Genomic DNA, 5,745 nt, shown 5'->3' with positions numbered 1-5,745 from the left:
GTGTACCCACATCAGGAAGTTGTATTTGTAGCTCGAAGGCAAGACCAAACAAAGTAGACTAGGCAAAGGGTAAGGTAAGCTCTTGACTAAACACAAACCCAAAAAGAAAAGGAGTACTACTTCCCCTTTAAATAGAGAAAGAGTTACTACCAACAGAAGAACATTCTCAAAACGATGAAAAAGAGTTGCAAGAAGGATCAATGGATGATACTATGAATCATTCACATCGATTAGTGAATTTGAAGATTTCTATGGGGCCAAGAAGGTGTCTTTACAATATACCTTTGCAGGATCCACAAAAGGTAGAAATGCATCCTGCAAAGAAGTCTTAGTAAGGGTAGTCAACCTACAGTACCATTGTACACATTGGGCACTCTTCATAAGGTTGAGAGTCATGATGAAGAACTTTACACAGTGGATTAATACTTTGACAATGAACAAATACAAACTTGATATTTCCTCTTGAAACGAGGTATGGCTAGACATTCCTATGGTGGACGAGAGTGTTAACCGCGGCAAAGAGCATTTGTTAGCTCTGACACTAGTCACAACATCATATCGTGGAAAACTTGGGCCTCATGCTCCTTGGTGGAACATGGATGGGTGACACGAGAGTAAACAAAAAATGTCTACTTACCCACTGGAACAACAAAGCATTTGTAGCAATTGCTTCTTTGTGTGTAAACAAAATTATCTACTCACCCACTGGAAAAACATAAATGCAAGTTTTTGTGCACTATAGACTTGCCATCGACATTCTTCCAAGTACATGTTTGGATGGGGAGGCTATGGTGGGTGAAAATTATGACCCATTGCTTGGATTTTTCTTAAAGGTACACCCTTGAAGGTAAAGTGTAATAGGTTGTCCTCATTATCGCCACCACTTAGCCATACTCTGTTAGATAATCCAAACTTCACCATCAAACAGGGCTCCTTCAACAACAACCTCTTCACCATAGAACCCCACATTCCTCTCTTAAAAAAGTGAAGAAGTTATCCATTAGCCTTGCAAGTCAATTAATTTATTTCATGCCTCTCCAATGGTTTTGACTACATCAAGAGTCTTCTTGACTCACTTTCATGCAATTCATTGTACATCTACTTATAAAGCACACTGTTGCACTTAAAATAAAAAAAGAGCAGTTGGGATAAACAATGCAAAGATAGGTTTACCTCAAATTTATTTGCAGTAGGGAAATATAGCAACCAAGAAGGTCTTGAAATGTTGCTTCAATGTAAGAATTACGAAATTGAGATTCACACTCTAATTTTGATGATTGTGTTTATGTTCCTTCGGAGCGCACACCATCATCACTTCTCCTCGATTACTAACAATCCTTAGAATCCTACTAGCCTCACAAATAAAACATGGTAACCTTGCTTGTGATTGCCAAAAAACAAAGTAAGCAAAATATATACAAAAGCTCACAAAAATATGTTAAAAAAATACAATCACTTGCAAAGCCCCCCACTCCATTTAGGTACCCTGGTAATTCACTAAGCCCATAATTTACTAACTTGCCCTCCCTATTTCTTTCAAAGAAACAATGACCATTGAGCATTCACTCATCAGTATCCTAAACAATAAAAATACAGCTTGAAGATACACTAATGAGCATTCAATCATCATGGACAACAACACAACTTGTCAATTCTCCCCACAACAAAGTCCACAAGAACCTACTAGCTGTAGTCATAATAAACAAAAAGAAGTTTGAATAGAACCACAAGTGCCTTTGCTTTAAAAAATGACAATACACACAAGAACAAATTTACAAAGTTCTCTCTACATTAATGTGACAAGTAGCTACACAAGAACTCACTCCCAAAAATAGAAAGGTACCACAAGGACTTATCTACGAGGGGCTTAACCAAAAACTTACTAAGAGAGTTACACAAGTACCTTTTCCCAAAAATGGTGGAGTAACACAAAAGCCTCCCACTAATAAGAGGGGTGGTCATCTCATTACCTCAACAACAACTTGCAAGCTAAAAGACCAAGGTCTCCCCAAATTGTCATGTTGAAGATGCCACCCTTACCTCCAAGGTATTCATTTGGTTGAGCAAGCATTATAATGCCCTTGCTCACCAGGATCATTGCTCTCAAGTCTAAATGGTACCTTGCTTAGAGCTGATTGTTGCATAATGTATAGTGAAAAAGGCTAACCCACTTGTACATATTATAACGAAGAACTCACAAATTCAAGTGTATAGATATATAATATACGAGAGGCTCATCTTAAAATTTGAATATAAAAGTATAAAAGAGAAGAGATCACTCTCAAGCTGCGGGTATTACAGAGGCATACCCATGGATTTGGGCTCACAAGTCAAAGAAGGCCACCCAAATTCTACTCCCACACAAAGGAGATGACTCCCCAAACCTTAATGAGTGTGGTTCACAAAGCCTCAATAAGCAAGAACACTGACTAGAACCCTCAAATTTACAGTAGTGCCACAAAGAAATTTCTTTTAAAAAAGGAGCAAACCCACAAGAACTTACTAGCACTACTCCTAATCAACAAAAACAAGTTTGAATAGAACCACAAGAACCTTTGCCTTAAAAATGACAATACACAAGAATATATTTGCAAAGTTCTCTCTACACCAATGCCACAAGTAGTTGCACACAAAAACTCGCTCTCAAAAATAGAAAGGTACCACAAGGACTTATATATGAGGGGCTAAAGCAAAACTTACTAAGTGACTTACACAAGAACCTTTGCCCAAAAATGGGGAAGTGACAAAATCCTTCCACTAATAAGAGGAGTGGCCATCATTACCTTAGTACCACCTTGCTAGCAACTTGCAAGCTAAGACCAAGGTCTCCCCAAATTGTCATGTTGAAGATGCCACACTTGTCTCCAAGGTATTCTTGTGGTTGAGCAAGTATTATAATGCGCTTTCTCACTAGGATCATTACTCTCAAGTCTAAATGATACCTTGCTTAGAGCTTATTATTGCCTATTGTAAAGTGGGGCTAACCCACTTGTACATATTATAACGAAGAACTCAAAAATTCAAGTGTATAGATAAGTAGTATATGAGAGGCTCATTTCAAAATCCAAATATTAAAAAAATGAAGAGAAAACGATGTAGATTAAAAAAACACAAGAAACAAAAGAGGGGAAAAGTATCAAAGAGAGCACATCTAAAAAATATTGAAAAGGAAGAAAGGTGCTAAAGTGAACTTGAAGAAAGCAAGAGAAAGAAGAAATTGGTGATATGAACCCAAGAAAAAAGAAAAAAAAAGGTGAAGGAGAAGTCAATTTTATGTTTTGACTATCACTCTCAAGCCATGGGTATATTGCCTATTCATATTTGCCCCCTAATTAAGATCATTAACCCCGCTTCTCACGCTTTCCTACAAACACTACAAGTTGCACCAGTGGGTTTGCTTAAGGTCTAGGTATTGCTGCTTGGTTTATTCTTGATGGAGTTTACATATTTAATATGCATGCCATAGCTCAATTGAGGTGTTTGAGGTTGAATCTCATCCCCCTTGTGGTTCATTCCAAGCAAGGGCTAGCCGTTCGATGCCATCTTTCTTCTTAACAATGTGTTTACACTCCAAACCTAGACCATTATATCCTTCAAGATATCCAACCGGCTTGTTAGGGCAATGCATGATCGATCATTATGGCTCAATGCTAGTAATTCATGTTGCACCATGGATTTTGTGATTTTACCACAATTGGGTTAGGGAGACAAGTGGTATTTTCTACCCATACTCTAGGTCCACCAAGGATCTCACCTTAATTATACATGAAGTTTAAAGGTTTATCGTGGGATAAACAACTTGAGTTATCCTTTGGTGATTTCTCTTGTATTATGTCACTCATTGTGTTGTTGAGGGGGAGTTCAAGAGCCTTGATATTTGTGTGCACGTGTGGAGGCCTAAAGGGCCTTAGACAAAGTTTTATGTGTGTGTTCAAAGGTTATTTTTGGTTGGTGACATTGTAAAAGGTGAAGAGGAAGGTAAAATAGTGATATAGATATTCATGGGTAAGATTAAGGGAATCAAGGATAGAATAAGTTGATTTAGGAGGTTTGGAGATATTCTAGGAGATTTGATGGAGATTCTCATGGAGAGGATTCTAGATCTAAATGCTATGTCATGAACTATAAATAGATGTATGCCCAAGCTCATTTTAGAGAAAATATACAATGAAATTAGACTCCTTTTTGTGTTAACTGGTGTGTCCAAAGTGTGAGTAGAGTGCCATTATCTTCTTTTAAGCATGGATTTTTAAACTTGCTTTGAACCTTCCAAGCTTCACAAATATTAAGTTGGTACCAAAGCCTCTAGGGTTAGGTTCTTAGCAAGCGATTAGAGCATAAGATTAAGATCAAACTAGGGTCTTATGTTAGTGGTGCTCTTAGAAAACCATTTTAGATGTAGATTAACATATTACATTAGGGTTGATCATCTTCTCTTGCACCTCAACACTCTTTACCTGTTATTTTAGAGGGATTTTTTGTGAGGATATTAAGGAGAAAGAGATATCATGCTTTCAATTTTGTTCTAGAGTGCAAGAGTCTATTGTGCACTATAGTAGAATCTTGGCACCAAGAGAGCTAAGCAACAAAATTGCAAGGAAGTAGCTAGCCCCTTGTTTTTTGTCACATCCATACAAAATGTACATTCATCGAAATCCATCCCCATGTAAAATAACACCCTAGCTGTTGAATATATTGGCATTGAACACCCTAACTTTAATATAATCAACCAAGGTAGATACTGAAGGTTAATAATTAACCATCTTGCAAAGAGAGAGAGAACAACAACAATCATCATGTATGAAAATGGCAACCTCAAGAAAGCCTTTCTAGCTCAAACATTAGCTAGTATTTCTTGGAGTATAACAAATTGATAAATATGCAATAAGTTGGTATATGAGCGCACTCATCTTGTGAGTGTTGTTAGTATACATTTTCACAAGGACTCCCTTGGCAAGGAGAGACCAGCTCTAGTCAATAAACCTATCTATGCATTGATAAACTTGTCATCAGATTGCAGTTGAGGGTGACCTTTCTATGTTTAATGTATTTGTTTGTATGATGAACTTGTAATGACATGACAAAGACAATGACGATACTTCTTATAGCCCTTGTGATTGATGGTGAATGTGAAACTTCAACATGCTCTTTACACTATGATAATCACATGTGCCATCCTCGCAAATGGCCTTAATCACCTATAAGTTCAGACTATATCATCATCTCGAAGGGTCCAGGATAAAGAATTATACATGTTGAATAAAAGGCCTTCAATTTTTATGCGAGAGGATGTAACACTTGGTCTTTGGCAGTTTTCTGTAAAGCTTACTTTTTTTATTAGACGATTGTAGAACCATTTTTTTGGTATGTGCACAATAACCAACAGACGGAGGCTCAATGACTAGGATTGGCCTCTTTACCAAGGGTCCTTGTGAAAATGTTGAAAATTAATTTAGAATCAAACATTCTATAGACAGACCACATCTGCACGAGTCAGCTTAATTTTTATTTATTTTTGTTAACAAGGAACAAACTGGTATAGTTAGTCACATGTGATGCCGAATTACTCAAAAAGCACTTCATCATAGACCACATGGTGGTCCCAAATTTATTATATAACTTAACTGATGTAATCAAAAGTAATCACTTCATTATAAAGCTTTGAAAGCTCCCTCTCCCTCTCTCTCTCTCTCTCTCTCTCTCTCACACACACACACACACACACAAAAAGGAATTTTTAGCTTA

The sequence above is a fragment of the Cibotium barometz genome, chromosome 49 (genome assembly GCF_041138505.1).
Source record: "Cibotium barometz isolate CiBa-2024 chromosome 49, ASM4113850v1, whole genome shotgun sequence".
Taxonomy (NCBI): Eukaryota; Viridiplantae; Streptophyta; class Polypodiopsida; order Cyatheales; family Cibotiaceae; genus Cibotium; species Cibotium barometz.
This window is presented reverse-complemented; position numbering follows the sequence as displayed.